Raw genomic sequence first — 18,967 nt, 5'->3', positions numbered from 1 at the left:
AAGTAAAGGGAGAGACTTTTAGTTCTCTTTCACATCACTTTAAAGAAGATCATGGGTAAATTTTACTTTCCTTTCCATATAGGCTTCAAAAATAGTGTGATGCAAAACTTCCTTGTGATAAAATTGGAAGTTCTAACAACATTTTTCTCACTGGTTGATAATTTCAAAATTTAGGGTCTGAATACTTATTATACTTGTCAGATCATATTCTCATTGATCCTAAAATAGGAAGCATTGTTAATTGCTTCCATAGCTAAAACCAATGACTTATTATTATACCTCAGGACAATTTGGCAAATGTGATGATTTATTTATTCCAGGCTAAGGAAGTTTCAGGCTGGCTTTCACGTCAGGCCCCTCTGTAAGTGGAGATTCCATCAGAGGAGCAAAGCAGCAAAAGTCTGCATAGGAAGGCCTCCAAAAAGAGCCATGGGTTGGAAAAGCCAGGTGTACAATATTCAGAATTGTAGGTAAGTCAGATAAATATTAGATGGAGGAAAATGATGACCATGGCTAACAGGGTTTTGCTTGAATTGGAATTTCAATGAAAGGCTTCTATATGTTATGGGGATCTTCAAAAGCTATTTGGATCCCCAACTACAACTAGGACATTGTAGAAGCTGGCAACTTACAGAAATCAAAATGTAAAGCAGTGACCAAGTCAGAAACCTAAATCTGAGTGACACTCCTTAGAGTGGGGAGAGAGAAGACTCAGGCTCTGAAACAAGGCATTAAGGCTATTGTCAGCAAAGGGGGATAAGCTTTGGCTCATGCAAAAACCTACTAGTCAGCACTGGGATAAACATCCCTACTCCCTGACCAGGGATCCAATGTAGTAATGCAGCAGTCACTTATGGGGCACAGAACCTTGGGCTGCCTAGATTCTGAGGCAGAGACTGCATTGTTCATTTATCCTGCCTCACGTCTACATTGTCCTGTGCCTTTGCAGGGTGGAGAAGACATGGGATCAAAGACAGCTAGTAGTGGTTTACTTTTTTTTTTTTTTTAAGATTTTTTTCATTGTCACAAATTATTGTCATTCATTCATTCAACCGATAGTTATTTGATCACTGTGTCAGGCACTGATAATAGAACAACAAATAAGACAGATTCAGCTCTTGACCTCATGGAATTTTGCTTTAGTTGTAACATTTTCCTTTAATGTATTGTCCTATATGGGAGAAATGTTTAAAATATTCCTTTTAGTTTTATGTCCTGCTCTATCTTGAAACATTTTTACATTTCAGTCTGAAATGAAATGGCCTTTAGAGAAATTTCACAGTGGACTAAGGAACTGCCAAATGGTCAGGGGGCTCTTTTCTTTAGTTAAAAAGAGTCTGGGGTGATTCCCAACCTCAAGTTGTCATAGATCATATTTGGAAGGGATACTAAATATTTTCTAGACCAACTTCCTTCTTATATATATCTGCAGCCCAGGGAAAATATAATGCATGCCAAAATTTGTGTAAAAAATATCAGCTCAGCTGGGATTAGATTGGAGATCTCCTGATAACACAGATAAGTGCATTTTCTTCCATGATTCTACCCACTAAGCATCAAATTAAAGCCAAATTTTAGAGTAGATTTCATGTTTGCCAATCAGTACATACCTTGCCATTCCCTTCAAATTAGAGCATTCATGTTGTTTCTCTGGGGGAAAATAAAATCGCTTTCACTTATCTGTCTGTATTTCTCTTCCTTGTAACACATAAAAGGGATTGCTGAAAAAAAATAAAACCACTGAAAGCCATTAAAAATAATGAAAAAAGTTATGCTCTAAAGTTCAACCTGTTAAATCAAAGTCTGTAAGTTAGTCTTTGAATTATTTAAAAAAATGTTGACACTGTAAAAAGAAAAAGGAGATTTTTTTTTTTAATCGAAAGACTTTGGATAAAAAAAATTTAGTAAAAATATCAACTGTGTTCATAGGTGCATCCCTTATCATCTTTTCTTCTTTTTTTTACTAGTTAGAAACATTTATATACAAGAGTAAGTTTTGAGAAAAATTGGCATTAGGAAAGGGGAAGGGAGAGGCAAGCACCTCTTCGCTTAACTGGTCATTGGTACAGTCCTCTGTTGGTTGTTGGTCTTCCCGCTGATAACTAGCAACTTGCCATGGGGAGCTCTACACAGCAGCTGAGCTGGCTCTTATTAGGACACATGAGGGTTCTTCTGATGTCGCACGCCCCTGAGGTGACCATCAGTCTCTCTCACTGCCTCACTGCCTTTATCTTCCTTTTCCTTCACACTTCCACCCAGAAGAAATCAGTTCAACCTGCAGCTCAAAGGCAGTCTGGAAGGTAAAGGAGTCACCAAAACTGTAACGTATGCATATTAAACATTTTATTTTATTTTATATTTTATTTTATTTTATTTTATTTTATTTTATTTTATTTTATTTTAAAGATTTTATTTATTTGACAGAGAGAGACACAGCGAGAGAGGGAACACAAGCAGGGGGAGTGGGAGAGAGAGAGAAGCAGGCTTCCCGCCCAGCAGGGAGCCCGATGCGGGGCTCGATCTAAGGACCCTACGATCATGACCTGAGCTGAAAGAAGCTGCTTAACCAACTGAGCCACCCAGGTGCCCCCCTTTTTTTAAACATTTTATTTTACTTTTTTAAACATTTTATAACGTATGCATATTAATGCTTTGCATCTCTTTTGAGCTTTATGTTTTATACAATACCTTAATAGGTTATTCTTCAAAATATTCCATGGCCAATCATTCTGTGCAGGGAGATCCTCAGTACGACAAAATTCGGCCTCTAACCACCTGAGCAGAGTTGTCTTCGAGACTTATTTGGGCCCCACCACAATCTAGTTTCAGCACTGAAGCCTAAGGCCTCCAAATCATCAGAGGCTACTGTTGATTCCATCAGAGAGAAGTATCCTCAGTGGTAGTCAATTGTTCCAAGTATTTATGCTGAGAACTCTTGAGGCTACCAGGAGAATTTCTCTGCAAACCTCTTTTAGGACTTTCAGTGGCCTGCTGACCATGGGCATAGTTTAATCACATTATCACCTAAATGTTTGGGTTTCAAACTGACTATGCCTAGAACATCAAAACTGGCTTCTCCCCACTCTTTCCATTTTTATTATTCTCAACTACCAACCAAAATGCAAAGTCAGCTAGTCATCTACACTCTATTACATGCAGACACTCTTCTAGGCATTGTGGATACAGAGGTAACACAAGAGTACATGAATCATACCTATCATACTAATAAGCTGTAGTTAGTGCGTTAAGGAATCTCAAATCTATGGTATAAAAATATGAATGCTTTTCTCTTAGCTGTTTTCTATGGAATTCATTTTTTTGTTGTTGTTGTTTCTTAAAGGGAAGAGTCCATAATTTTCTGGTACTTTTTGCTTAATAAATGTTAGCTTCTCCCAGTTTTAAATTCCAATCTCATACCTGATTCATAGCCTTACAGCCCTCCTTTCTATCTGTAGGCAATTGTTGGGAGCATCAAGGAGTGAAAGGCAAAGAGACTTGCAACTTGTGTTTGTTGTCACTTTCTTTGCAAATGTTATGTTGTGGCTGGTATCTTCTATACAGCAAGTATCCAAATTCTGCCTCTCATGTAAGGCCCTGGTATGAGATTTTCACATGACATTCTGAGGTCTTTGACCATAGAACCCCGTAATGTGGGAGATAATTCTAATGCTACCTCTTTTGTTGCCTCAGCTCACTCACCAGTGGTATACCTCATGGCCTCTCCTGGCTGCTGTCTTGGGGTTGGATACAAGCAAAACAGCAAAAGTCCACCTAACTTATGGGGTGTCCACTCATGGGAAACAACCACATACCTGCCTGAACTATCAGTAAGATTGCAGATGGGTCCAATGCTATCTCTTCTTTCCTCTTGTGAAGTCACTGCCATCTTTATGTAGGAACATTGACATAACAGCCTGAGAAGATATACAGTGAGGAATGAAATGTTGATACTTCTTTCTTGCAGACACCCCCAATTTCAACCCTTTATCATACATGGCTTCGAGGTAAGGATAAATAAAAGCACCTTCTCTCTCTGTTCCCCAATCATCTCTATAGATTCTTTATGGGATGGTTGTGTGTTATGGTACTGAGGGTAGGGCCAGTTTTGTTTCCTCTGAATAAACTTAAAGAGAATTGTCTGCCTCTAGTTGTAGATATCTTTATAGTTATAGTTTTTTAACAATGAAAAAATATATAGGAATATTTAATATCTCCTGTTTTCAACTGCAAACAAGTTGCCAACTCTAGCATGGCAATAAATCCCAATCAACATTCTTTATCAACCCAGTAATAAGCAGGCAAATACCAGATAATAATACATATATGAAAATAAAGTACGTTTATTTGTCAGGGCTGTTAGATTGAGAGGTTGTGAAAGCTTTCATTAAGAACACAATGACCAGATGGGTCAATGTTATAGAGATCTGGGGCGAGGAAGGCACAGATAATTATAAGCAGAGGAAATAACTAGTGAGAAAGCAAAAACTCCCAAGATTGAGAATGAACTAGAATATATGAAGAAGAGAAAAAAAAATCAATGTGACTGTAGCAAAGTTTCAGAGTAGGATGATATGAAATTTGTTGAAGAGGAAAACGAAGAGAGGTAAAGGTGGCTTAAAATAAGGGTGTAGAGTTTACTTCATTGAATTGCGACATATTTTAAAGTAGAGGTAAAAAAATTGCTGATGGATTACATGTGGATACAGACAGCAAGAGAAAAAAGAAAATTAAAAAAAAAAAATGAGTCCTTGGTTTTTTACTTCAACAGCTATAAGGATGATGGTAACACTTACTGAAAAGACAAAGACTAGGGGAGGAATAGATTGCTTTTGCTGTTTGTATCAGTTTGCTAGGGCTGCCATGACAAAGTACCACAGACCGGGTAGCTTCAACAAAAGAAATGTATGTCTCACAGTTCTGGAGGCTGGAAGTCTGAGACTGAGGTTTTAGCAAGGTTTGTTTCTTCTGAGGCCTCTCTCCTTGGCTCAAAGATGGTCATCTTCTCCCTGGGTCTTCGGTCTTCCAACTAAACCTGTCTGTGACCAAGTTTCCTTTTTTCTTATGAGGACATCAGTCATATGGGACTGGGGCCCACCTTAACGATGATTTTAATTTTATTATCTCTTTAAAGACCATATCTCCAAATGTAATTACATTTTGAAGTACCGGGAGTTAGGACTTCAACATACAAATTTTTAGGGGATGTAACTCAGCCCATAACATAGTTGTCATTAATATGTGTGTATTTGGTGGTAGGAAATGAAAGAAATCAAGAGCTCTGTTTTGAAAATTACTTTAGGATGTTTAAAAAGAGATAGGGCAGTCATCGTAAATGGATCCTCCATACATCATATACTATAAGTAGCATTGGCTTTCCTCTTTCCCCAAGTGCCACCTCACAATATAACCTCCTCTTCGTGGAAAATTCTTTATATGTAGTTTGTGCCCACAGTCAAATCTCATCTCCACGCCCATGCCTTCTTATGTTTTTGGTTCATACTTTTTCTCTTCTGAGACCTGTGACATCTGTCTCAACAATTCCTCTCTCCACTTTAATGACTTCCATCACTTTGGGTGTGACTTCAACCCTGATGGGGAGAAGCCTACCAGTATAATAGTCTCCATACTCCTAAACATTTTGGACTATTACACCCTTACACTCTACTTCACTTTACCCTTCTCTCTAATTACCACAGCTCTCATCCACTCAGCAGATAGTCGTTGACACATACCATGTACCATCCTCCCGGGAAATGCTGCAGATATACAAAGATGAGTAATACCTGCTCTCTGCTTTCAAGGAGTTTGGGTCTTGAGAAGGAAGGAAAGAAGTAAAAAATTGTATTACACAATAAATTTATCTTTTATTTATTCGCTTACTCAACAAAGATTAAACAGTTATAGCTTAACACTTTTTTAAAAAAATATTTATTTATTTGAGAGAGAGAGACAGAGATGAGAGAGTACACAGGAGGGAGAAGCAGGCTACCTGCTGAGCAGGGAGCCCGATGCAGGGCTGGATCCCAGAACCCTGGGATCATGACCCAAGCTAAAGGCAGATACTTAACCAACTGAGCCACCCAGGCGCCCAATAGCTAATACTCTTTGAGTGTTATCATTGCTTTACATGCTTAACAAATCTTAACTCATTTTAATCCTCACAAAAACCCTATGAAGTAGGACCTCTCATAATCCCTGTGTTACAACTGAAAAAAAGTGAGTGTTAAGAGGTTAAATAAGTTGTCCAAGGTTACACAGTTTGTAAGTATCCAATCTGGGACTTGACCCTAAGTAGTCTGACTCCGGAGTCCATTCAATCACTATACCATGCTGCCTTTTCTATAAGTACAATTATGCAATGAGTCTAAATTGACATCCTTGAAATGATTACTGATGTTGTGTAGCATAAAGAAACAGCAACGTGCTACCTAGTCACACCAGCATGGGGTCCAGAGCAACCCCCACTAGCCTGACAATTTGGCAGTCAGACACATCCTGCCAATAACACATCAGAGGTACAAAAAGGAGTTCGGGCATCACAAGGGTAGGATTTTGCTAAAGGTCAGAATAACATGAAATCAACTTGACTGGAGCTTAGTGAATCCACCACCTTCTCAAGAAGAGCTCTCTTTTTTATTATCATGGCCATGCCAGGACTTGCCCCAGAAGTGTTAATGCACCTAAGTCTGATGGTAAAGGGAGCAGGATTACTAGGAAGGAAAAGCCAGAAGAGGAATGGAGTCTGCCATTTCTGGTAACATAACAGGTGCAACTTCAACACAGTTCCCTCTTTTGCCTCCTGGTTAAAATGGATCCCATTTCTCTGCAAGGAAAATCCCTACTCTGGCTCCTAACTACTGTATTCAGCAGCAGTACTTGAAGTTAAAACTAAATGCAGAAGCTCTTAAGAAAAAAAAATTGGACACAGGCCAAGGACAGTCAGAAAATGAATGAAAATCTTTTTGTAAATTTTGTTGATGATGGAAAATCTGGCACAGGAAATATGTCTGGCAGCAAACCTCTCTTTTGTAACAAGGAATCAAATGTGCATGACAACATTCTTTGTTTTATAATGGATTATTTATGTCTTTACTATTAATGCTTTCAGGAAATACATTTATTGAGAGATAATCACCTTTGTATCTCTACACTAGGCACTATGGGAATAGGAATGGATTTAGATCTAAGGTATGCATTTGGGTGGAATAGCTGTGGAGGAGAAGGCATGTGACTCACACCTTGAAAGAGGAGGAATATTTGGCTAAGTGACAAAGTACATACAGTGAGGAAACAACATGAACTAAGGCATGGAGAAAAGAATAAGTCAATACTAAGAACATGGAAAAGTCTGGTCTGATTCATTTAGAGAAGGTTCAGAGGAGACTTGAGGAGTGTTGGGATACTGTGAAGTTTGTAGCAGATAGTGGATGGTCAAGAACACTGGTTCTGAATCACATCACCTTGGATTTGGCTTAGCTTTGCAACGTAGAAGCTTTAAGACTCAAGCTAAGTTGAGTTGCCTCTCACAATCTGTTTCCCATTTTTTTTATTTTTTACTTTTTAAAAAAGATTTTATTTATTTTTTATTTGAGAGAGAGAGCGCAAACACATGTGAGTGGGGGGAGGGACAGCGGGACAGGGAGAGAAAGAATCTTAAGTGGGCTCCACTTGAACCTGGGGCTCGATCTCACAAGCCTGAGATCATGACCTGAGCAGAAATCAAGAGTTGGACACCTAACCAACTGAGCCACCCAGAAGCCCCTCAGTTTCCCCATTTTTTTACCTCAATCAATTAAATGAGATAATGTAACTCACACAAAATATTAGCTTTTATTGTTTTCATCCTCATTATTATTATTCTAAAATTAGCAAGAGCTGATATATAGGAAGGGCTTGAGTAATGTATGAGGCTGGATTTGATATTGTAGACAGTGCTAGATTCTTGAGTAGAATAAAGTGATAAATTCTGAATAAAGTGATAAGATTTCATCTGATAGCACATTGAAGCTAAATTAGAGAAGAATAATAAGAATATATGACTTTGACCTCTCGCCAGGGATAGGAATCTTCATAAAGATAGACTCCCTAATTAAAGATTGAAAAAACACCTCTTGTTTTTTTAGAAATACTCTATATAAAAGTACTAGGGATATGATGTTCAACATGATGACTACAGCTAACCATGCTATATATGATAGGAAAGTTGTTAAGAGAGTAGATCCTAAGAGTTCTCATCACCAGGAGATCATTTTTTCCCTTTATTATTTACTTCTCTCTTTTCTTTTTACTGTATTGAAATGAGAAAATGTATGTAGGCTGAACCTATTGTGGTAACCATGTCACAATACGTGTAAATCAAATCATCATGTTGTATGCCTTAAGCTCATAAGTGATGTGATATATGTCAATTATTTCTCAATAAAACTGGAAAAAAATTCCAGTTTTTCAATAATCTAGACACTTCAATTGCTCCCCTTTTCCTTTTTCTGACTGTTTGGGGCCATCTTATTCATTACACCACATTCAAAGGCACAAAGAAAGGGCTTGGGAAGGAGGTAGAACACAAATCAGATTTTTCTACTTGCCTGGAGAAGTGTAACACTATTGACCAACTCAGGACTTCTTTGTGACTCTCATTGTATCTTAATACTCCCTTTTTCCCTGAAAGTATTGTATGGATTACTCCCCCATGCTTTGGAGGAAGGGTCAATGAAGGAAATAACCACACAATGGATAATTGTGCAATTTCAGAGCACAACTCTCTGGTACATATTAAATATTTTGTATTTAATTAGTAGTTTAATAGATCAAATTGCCTATTACTCTAATTATGTAAAGCTGTATTGAAAATAAATGATGCAGTTTCTTTTTATAAGAACACTGCTAATTACTAAATAATGGTTTAATGATTTGCAACTGGTTTAACCACATACATGGCATATTTTAATATACCAGTTTTGTATCAATCCCAAGCAGTAAAAAAATCAAACAATCTTCAGATGCATATATTTAATACAGAACTATAATCTACACTCGTTGGAAAATAGGATTGTCTGATTACACTCACATTCAGTTAAAAAAAAATCCTGTTACTACCAGAGTAACTAAATTTTGCTTTAGCCAATTCAAATTTTTCTTTGGACTTTTTCTTGTCTTAAATGTTGATTCCTTTTTTGCAAAATGTGAAAAACAATCATATCATGAAATTATTTGAGAGTAGGAACTTAATACGTGTTTTCTGATAGTTGTGAAAAAAATAATCAAGGCTCTAGCTTAATTTAAATGAATCTATTTGTCTTTGCATTGCTATACTGTTATATCAATCTAGCAGGATAGCAGATTAATTTTTTCTTAGTAGTTCATTTATTTGTGCAAGATTTATATTCAAATCCATGCTGTTGGAGTCAGAATCATTGTCAGGCTTATCGAAGACTTCCTTCAATATTCCTTGCAATCTTATTGGTGTCACATTTTGAGTACACATTCCAGTTCTATCATTCAAACATTTTTGCATTTTGGTTTGCACAGATGGAGGAAAAAAAAAAAAAGTAACTAAGACAGTGGTTGAAAAATAAAACATTTCTGTTTCTTCAAAAGATTTTAAAAGATTAGAGGAATACAAAGACCAGTAGCGATTTTTCTTACCTTTTTCCACTCGGCAGCGTGACATTGGGCATTTACACTCCTAGATGGGATCAGTATAGAATGCGAGCATCTCTTTGAAATCAGATATTTCTGTGGCCTGTCAGATTCTAAGGAGGGTGAAAAAAAGAGCTGGCTGGGTGAAATGAACATAGTGAAGAATTATGGGAAATGTAGTAAGAAACAGTAACTCAATAGCAGTGATAAAAGTAAAGGGGAGAAAACCAATAACGTTTGAAATGTAGAGGTCCTGATATTGGAACTGACTTGGCTGTACCATTGAAGTGCTCACCCAGGAGAGTCAAATACAGGAAATGGAAGCCACTGTCACCATGTGCCTTGGAAATTGGAGTTGAATATGCTTGTGCATCAGTATGGAATATTTAAACAGCCTGGTATGAAATGAAAACTTCCTAAAATACTGATTGAGCTCTGTCAGTCTTGCAAAGAGCAATTCAGAGGGCATTAAAACTCTAATGGCCTCTGTTTCAAACTCTAAGTGTGTTGTGCTTGGTTCATATATATATTTAAAGCCAACATGTTAGAACTGCAATATGTCATGTAAATACCCGATTTCTGGCTTTTCTTAAAAATTAGTATCATCTAAAAATGTGCAACCAGATTTCCTTGTTGCCACAACAGATTGAAAGAGAGGCAGAGATCTGAGCCAGGCAATGTATTTCCCACAGTACACATCATTCTCTCTTGTCTCCCTGATACTATGACCAACTATTGATTAGGGTTTGTCATCAACCTTAGAGCTTATATTATAGCTTATTTTTAACACTAGAAAAAATTTTCGTTTCTTCCTGTTACATTTTGTCACTTTCTTGGGAACCTACTAGGAATTTCAATTTGTGACACAGGGCTTGTTGGCTCCCCATTGTCCACAGTCCACGATTAAGCTGCTCAGCCTGACATACATTTAATGTTCTCGAATTGTGTCACACGCATTCATGCCTGTCATGTGTTATATGCTGAAACAGTGCTGGTGGCACTAGTGGGGGGCATGGAAGGGTGCAAAAGTGACAGTCTCTGCTCTCAAGGATCCCAGAATATATGAGGACAGAGAGATTTCATGGAATTTTGTGATAAGTGCTCTAACGGAGCATGTTCATCAAATATTATCATAGAAATACATGGGAGAGCAATATCAGTTCACCCTCAGCTGGGACTTCTGGGACGCTTTTGACAGAGAAGACAACACCTGAACTACACTGTGAAGAATGTATGAAACTTTGTAGGTAAGCATTTAATGTTTGTGAAAATAATAATAATGCTCACAATTCTTTGATACTCCCTTTTTTTAAAAAAAAAAACATACTCCTTTTTCTTGTTATGGAAGAACTAGACACTCTCAGGTCTTCCTTTCCCCTCTCCATCCTCATCTTCAGGATAAAATGTCTGGAGGTTTAGCACTCCTTCCACCTTCCCTCTGCTTCCCAAGAACCCTCAGAGCTCAAAGAGGCTCTATGGTCCTCCACTAATTTTAGTGTATTTATTGCGTGGGTAAAATGTTCTTGTGTTGGGCAATCTGGAACAATTTATAATTTGCATGAGTATATGTTTTCTGAGTTCTGAGCAAATGCCTTGAATAATTTGTTGTGTGTGTGTATTCAAAGGATACAGAAATAAACAATGATGGGACATTTTCTGAACTCTTAGGATAATTTGAGATTTAAAAACACAGACATAGTAAAATCATTTCCTAACATACAGAGTTATCATTAAGATCTTCTACTGTAGAAACAAACAGTATACTTTCTCTTATATTCTATTTTTCTGAGCTAACTCAAGAATGATTATTTATCTTTAGTATAAAGTACAGGACAGAATTAATGCTTCTTGGTTTATTTTGGTTTTAAATGATCTATTTATAAATCCTAAAAAACTGGTATTTATAAGAATAATTGACAAAATATGAATTGCCAACATTAGAATCAAAATATAATGCATAGCCTGAGAAATAGACTGTTTCTTTTTAAGTTGAAGAAAACACTGTCAAAGTGTAGAGTTGTATTTATTATATTTGACCAAATATTGAGTTACTTTTTTTAAAGATTTATTTATTTTTAGAGAGAAAGAGAGAGAGAGAAAGTGGTGGGGGGTGAGGTGTGGGCAGAGGGAAAGAGAAAACCCCAAGCAAACTCCCTGCAGAGCACAGATTCCCAACGAGGGGCTCGATCCCATGACCCTGAGCTCATGACCTGAGCTGAAATCAAGAGTCAGATAGTTAACCAACTGAGACACCCAGGTGCCCCCAAAATATTGAATTATTAAATTCATTATCTGAAAAAGAATAGTATAATCTTTATATTATATTTATTCTTAAGTAATCAAGTAGGATTAAAGAAATATATTTTTCAAGTCTCCAAAGACATATGTGAAGTTATGTATATGTGTATGTGTGTGTGTATATACATATATATGTATATACACATATATATATAATTTTGTGGGTTTTGTAAAAGATTTATTTATTTGAGAAAGAGAGAATGTGCGTGCAAGCAGGGAGAGGGGTAGAGGGAGAGGGAGAGAATCTCAAACAGACTCCACACTGTGCACAGAGCCCAACAAGGGGCTTGATCTCACCACCCTGAGATCATGACCTGAGCTGAAACTAAGAGTGGGACGATCAGCCAACTGAACCACCCAGGCCCCCCTGGGTTTTTGAATATTAGAAGAAAAAAAAAACCTCAAATAAACTGTATGAATGTCTCCTTAAAAGCAAACCACAAAATAAATAATAGTTTCCCAAAGTATCCCTAAATTTAGATATCTTAATACTTTTTTATTCTCCCTTTACATATTAGGAAAAGGTACCAAGTTATATCTCAAATTCAAAATTTCTGGATACTTAATCTCTAAACAATACTTATTTAAACATCCAGGCATTTTAAGCTATGCATTTGTCTCATTTTCCCCATAATTTAACTTAATTCAATGGCACTAATTAATGAAAATTGATGTACTCTTTGTGAGGCACAAGTACAACTAATGTACTTGGTCCCAAATCATCATTTGAAAGTTATCAATCAATATATTGGAAGAAGGCTTGGCTCTACCATATTTGAAGTGGGACCAAAACTTAATGGGGGAAGATTGAGGGCACTTTCCACTCAATGTTGGGCTGCTTTTTAAAATACAGTTCACAATTGGCACCAATGATTTTAGAATTCAGAGAAAAACAGGAAATTCCATTTAGATTGCTGCCTACATTCTTCTGTTGTTCCAATTGAATTTCTTTGTATTGTTTTGTACTATTATCATGGTTACACTCTTGATCCCACTGTGTGGTAGAAGTGCCCAACTTCTAAGTGTCTATTGTTAGAATATGAAACAGCCTTGGTTGTGAGACATTATTAGTTACTTGAATGAGCAGAGTTGTAGCTGAGGTTACAAGCAGGAATCTATTGTACAAGATAGTTATGGGTTTTGAGAAACTGACTTGGTTTAAGAGACTAATTCCAGAAAGCTTAGATGGGCTTCTCTGGGCTTATAACATAGTGCCCAAAGTGTCATAGGAAGCTCATGAGGTGCCAGGGTATTCAATCACATGGGCAACGTACAAAGTGGGCAATTTAACAAAGCAATGATTATCATCTTGTTATCAGCCTATACAAAACAAAACTCCAGCTGGTAGACTAGGAAAGGGTGATGGAAGTGAATGGCAAAATAGAGTACAGGGGAAACAGGCAAAGGAATGAGTTTCAAGGTAGGTTTTTGCTTAGGAACAGTTTACTCATTTGACACATATTTATAGAAGATTACTATGTGCCAAGTAGCTATGAGAACTGGGAGTGGCAAGTGAGTAAGGCACAGCCCCTGTTTTCAAGGATCTCACAGTTCAGTGAATTATTTAGGCACATGCACAGAGTGTTGTGTACAATGAAGTAAGTTACTAATTAATGAAGGTACCAGAGATTACATAAGTTTTGATGAGAGGCAGCTAATTCATCCTAAGGGGTTGTGGAGCAGGGAGATGAAAAGTGTTCCGGATTAGGAAACTGAATGAGCAGCCACTGAATGGAGTATATTCAGGTTGGCAGAAGTGAAAAACATAGCACAAAGTGAAAATGTTTATCCAGAATTGAGGCTGGTGAAATAGGCAGATGTCAAGTCAGGAGGATTATTTTTCCATTCTCTGATGTTTCTATTTCTACCCTGTACATGATAGGAAGTCACTGAAAGGATTTTATCAGGGGAATTTTACAGGTAAAATTTTCATTTTACTTTGATTATGCCTGCAGCTGTGTAGATGATAGATAGGAAGGGTTGAGCCAGAGGTAGTTTGGAGGTTATTGCAGTGGTTCTTTTGAGAAATGATGAGACCTGACCCATGAGAATGGATTTAGTTGAGTTAAGAATAGAGGAGGTAGGGATGCCTGGGTGGCTCAGTAGTTAAGCATCTGCCTTTGGCTCAGGTCATGATCCCGGGTTCCTGGGATTGAACCCCGCATCAGGCTCCCTGCTCAGCAGGAGGCCTGCTTCTCCCTCTCCAACTCCCTCAGTGTTCCCTCTCTCTCTGTGTCTCTCTCTGTCAAATAAATAAAATCTTAAAAAAAAAATAGAGGAGGTAACAGATTTGAGATTTATTTAGGAAGTAAAGGAGGAAGAAACAATTTGGCATGCAGAGATAATGCTGTGTGTTCAGCATATCCCATTGCTTTTTTTCTCAGGCTTGTGGATAGACTACATTTTCTACCCTTGTTGCAGTTAAGGAGGCCTTAGGACTTTATACTGACCAGTGGAATATAGTTAGAATTATTATTTGTTATCTCTGGTTCTGACTCATAAAAACCTCTGCAATCTTGCAGTTATTCCTGTCACTCCTTTGTATGCATAGAGTTCTAAGGAGTACTCCAAGACCCCAGGGGAGGGCATAACATTTGACAGAAGGAGTCTGCATCCCTGAATGACTCTAGGAAAAAAAACCTCACTACTGACCCATACTGGACTTTATTGTATCTACTCAGGCATTTGTTTGTTTTAACAATGATTTACCTTACATAAGTGAAAAAAAATGAACCAAAATGGGTATGTATAAATGGGAAATTATCATTTCAGTTTTGACAGGATGAATTTGAGGTGATTATGAAGTGATTACCACTAAGTAGATAACCCTAAGTAGATAAGGTCATTCAGGAGAATGGTTGACTAAAGAAAATAGTAAATAAAGAGTGAAATTCTGAAAGCACTAAAAGTTAGGAGTCACAACTATAAGAAAAACAAGGAGCTGAAGCTGGGGAGAGAAAGTCAAGGTCAAATCAGGAAGAACGTGACTTTTCTTTTTAAGGTGTTAGAACTTTACTTTTGAGATGATGGAAAGTCTCCAACTGATTTAATCAAGGGATGTTATGGTAAGATTCTCATTTCAGTTAGATTACTCTTGTAGCTCAGGAGATGACATGTGTGGGCCTAAAATGTTAGAGAGGAGGTGAGAGGCTGCCACAGTAGCCTCATGGTTAACATGAAGCTGTCTTAGAAACAAGTGAAGTTCCAAGGGAAGAAAATACATCTAATGCAGAGAATGACCAAAGGTGCCAAGTGCAAGAGAAAGTTTCATTTTTATAACATTGTGTTTGGCAATATGGCAGTCAACAGGGGCATTAGCACTCTTGTGGTGAGGGTGAAGCATGACGGGAAGTGGGGAGAGACTGCCAAGGTAGACAGGCTTTGATGGAACGCAATGGAAGAAACTGGCTTGTAGCCAGAGCCATGTATTTAGGGTTAAGTGATTTTTATTGTTGATTTTTGTTAGGAAGGAAAAAACGCAAACATGTTTACATACTAAAGGGAAAAAGTCAGAAGAGAAAGAGAAAGAGAGAGCTTGAAGATTACACAGGAAGAAGAGACAAGTGAGAAAGTGAAGTCCCTGACTAGGAGTAGCATCAAAGTCCAAATTGGTGGGGGAGTGAACTTGAATAGAACATGAGGAAAACATCATCAGAAACTAGAGGAAAAGAAGTGAGAGCTCCCGCATTAATAGGCATTAACAGGTGTGGATGGCTGAAAGATGGGATGGTTCATACTCTACCTCCTCTACCTTCTCTAGAAGAGATGAGCAAGCATATTGAACAAGGTGGTGGGAAATACATTTTTAGATGGTCATTGAGAGCAATGAAACATTAAAACCAAAGATAAATAAAAATATCTATGCATGGTAGTAGAAGTTATTTATTTTTATCAAAAAACTTTGAGGCCAAGGACAATGATTGGTATGAAGTTTGCAAATTTTCATTATAATGAATAATTCAAGTATTAGATTTCAGTTTCTAAAACCAATTATTTTGCAGTGATTTGGGGCTTTAAAATGCAATATTTTATGATGAACACTGTCATTGCTGAGCTACCTTTTCTATTGACCATGAATAAACATATTTACCATATAATTAAAAAATAATGGGGTAACTGGGTGGCTCAGTCAGTTAAGTGTCTTCTTTCAGCTCAGATCTTGACCCCAGGGTCCTGGGATTGATCCTCGCATCGGGCTCCCTGCTCTCTCTCTCTCTATCTCTCTCTGTCAAAGAAATAAATAAAATCTTAAAAAAAAATAAAATAGCATGAACTGTATAGTTATATGGGCCCCTTTACCCATCTTCATTTATGAAGGCCATCTGGAAACACAGGTAGACAGGAGTTCATTCCATCAGTAATTCTACTCACCTATCATCCTAAAGCATGAGCATAAGACACGAAAAAAAAAGCCACCTGAAATGGAAATCAAAGGGTATGAGCTCTTTCTTCATGGGAGAATTTTATGAAATGAAGATTGCCTATAAAATAAGCCACAGGTGGTGTTGATGACAAAATCAATACCATTATGGAAATGTCAAACACCACTACTTCTGAGAGACTTTCCTTAAACACTCAGGTTAAGTTGGAAGCTTCTTGGCACTCTCTTTTCAAACCAAACATGCCTCTGACATAGTACTCTACACAAGAGAATTAGTTTCCCTTACCTGTCTCCCATAAAAAACTTAGTCCCTTGAGAATTGTGACTGTAGTTTGTTCAGTTATATTTCTAGAACTTTGAAGGCTGCTTAGTACATTGTAGGCAATCACTAACTGGTAATTGAATAATATATTGAAAATAAGTGAATTACTAAATATATAAACAGGTGAATATTCTCATATTCAGAAAAGATAGAGATTTCTCTGGTTTAGTTCCAGGCCTCACAGGAAGCTACAGTTTATTTCCTCAAAACAAAAATGAAATAAAATAATAAACTTTCCCATTGTTAGTAGCAAGAATATGCAGAGCATACATCTCATTTTTACATCAATAGCTGCTGTGATATCCTTTCTTACTTGTTTAGAAATGCGACAGAAAAATTGGAGAAATAGCAAAAAAGCAAAATGTGTGCTATTACATTCAAGAGTAACACTTCATTACACAGTACAGTTAGCAAAAGACTGCTTTCTGGCCTAGTATTCTACAGCTCAGGAAGACAAAGTTCAATTAATAGTTAAAGTCCTGCTACATTGCAGCAGGGATATAAATCACAGACTAGATAGCGCTCTTCTATTGGTTTTTTGGGTTTGCTAAGCAAAGAAGAAACATGGAAACCTTTCTGCAGATTCTTAAGGGTTACTGAATCTTTACTTTGTGTTCATTTCTTTAGTTTTGATTTTGAATTCATTTTGGTTTTGTGAGAAGAGATGAGAAAGGTGATTGAACAGTCATTTTATAGCAAAACCATTACACCTACAAATAAAATCATTTATTTGATAAAATGCATTGCTATAATATTAATAAAGAAAATATTACTTCCACTAATTGTTATTATTTTACACACTTGAAATCTTACCAAAATGAGTTCACATGGAATAATTTCTTACAAGATCCAATATGCAGAGGCTATGTTCAAGTTTGAAAGTTACAAATTTTCCAAAAAAGTAGTCTTAGCCCATTTGAAAAATGAGTGATAATTTTAACACATTATTCAATGCACAGGTACTAATTTTGAATTGTTTTGGAGTTATTTCTCTCTTCTCAAGTGAATTCATAGCATTAGTACTTCTAAATTTAACCTGTCACAAAAAGATGTTTTAAGTGCAAAGAACATTAGACATGTAGATATTAAAGGAGCTACACCACTCTGTGATCTGAAGCAAGTCACCTAACCATTCTGAGCTTCATTTTTTTTCCATCTATGAAATTACCATATTATGAACTGTTTTATTTATATTGGAGAGTTTTTGTGATGATCAAAGGATATACTTCAAATACTACTTACATGGAAAGTATTTTTAAATACTAGATGATTACATTTCCCACATATTAGAAGTAATTTGGAACTACTCATCAATCGCTTACATGTTAGCCAAAATTCCATTATGTTTTTGGGATTTTCTTCACAATTGAAAACATCAATCAATAAACATAATACATGAATACCCTCTGCTTTTGCTCCAAATTTGCTTATTCTCTTTTCCTGAAGTACTAATTATATTACGAGAAAATTAAAGAAAGAAAAGAGGCAGTTACGTGCTTCTAACAGAGGCAGTTACATACTTCTAACTGGCACTTCTAACTCTTCTAACAAGCTATTCTGGAGCTAGATTAGAATATTCCTGATTTCTTATTGGTTCTAAGAGTGGGAACTAAAATTTTTCTTTGAGATACACTCTTTACTTTATCCTAGTGAAGATGATTAATTAAGTCTTAAAACTATATCACCTCATTACTCATTTACTTGAAGAAGACCCAAATCAGTAAAATAATTCAACTATGGGTGTTTCAGATTAGTAAATTTGCCATTTTACAGGATGATGATGATAGCTCACTTCACTGGTAGAAGGGTGACTCTGAAGAGATTACTCTCATGCAAACTTGTTTTGTTTTGGTGCTTGTATAATCAGTAATATAATGCTGGGCTTCAGGAATAGAAGTTAGAGAAAATACCAGAAGAGCACAGATTCATTCAACATCCCTCAAATATATGCTGACTCTCTATTGTTGGATAGGACAGAGCTCCTGTAACATAACATCAGCATGTAGGTTAGGGAGAAAAGTTGTCAATAATGACTGCCCTGTGAATGGACGTGTCTAGTCGTCATTAAGTGGAGACATATCTGAAGTTAGGTTTTAAGTTTTCCTTTCTTGCATTATAGTTATACTTTACTGTCTTCAAACCTTAGTAAAGCTAAAAAAGGAAAGCTCTCCATATTAGTTTCTTGTAGTTGCTGTGTCAAATTACCACAAGTGGGTGGCTTAAAAGAACAGAAATGTATTTTATCATAGGTCTGGAGGCTAGACATTCTAAATCAGTATACCTGGGTCAAAATCAGTGTCAGCAAGAATGATCCCTCTGGAGGCTCT

General features: G+C 36.8%; 1 long non-coding RNA gene across 11 annotated transcripts in view; it reads right to left on the bottom strand.

The window, feature by feature from the left end:
• The window catches only part of LOC118548070 (uncharacterized), a 211,978-nt gene extending 202,203 nt beyond the window's left edge, over positions 1-9,775 (bottom strand). For 10 of the 11 annotated variants that reach the window (XR_004923431.2, XR_004923436.2, XR_004923432.2 and 7 more), the window contains exon 1: positions 9,646-9,775. This is a non-coding gene — a long non-coding RNA (uncharacterized LOC118548070). Of the gene's footprint in view, positions 1-2,165; positions 2,294-3,812; positions 3,915-5,732; positions 5,812-9,645 lie in introns of those variants that run through there. The other variant, XR_013449296.1, reaches the window with a different exon arrangement.
• Positions 9,776-18,967: the final 9,192 nt, after the last annotated feature.

Source organism: Halichoerus grypus, chromosome 6 (assembly GCF_964656455.1).
Source record: "Halichoerus grypus chromosome 6, mHalGry1.hap1.1, whole genome shotgun sequence".
NCBI lineage: Eukaryota > Metazoa > Chordata > Mammalia > Carnivora > Phocidae > Halichoerus > Halichoerus grypus.
Note: the sequence above shows the minus strand (reverse complement) of the source record. Positions and strands in the feature narration are given on the sequence as shown.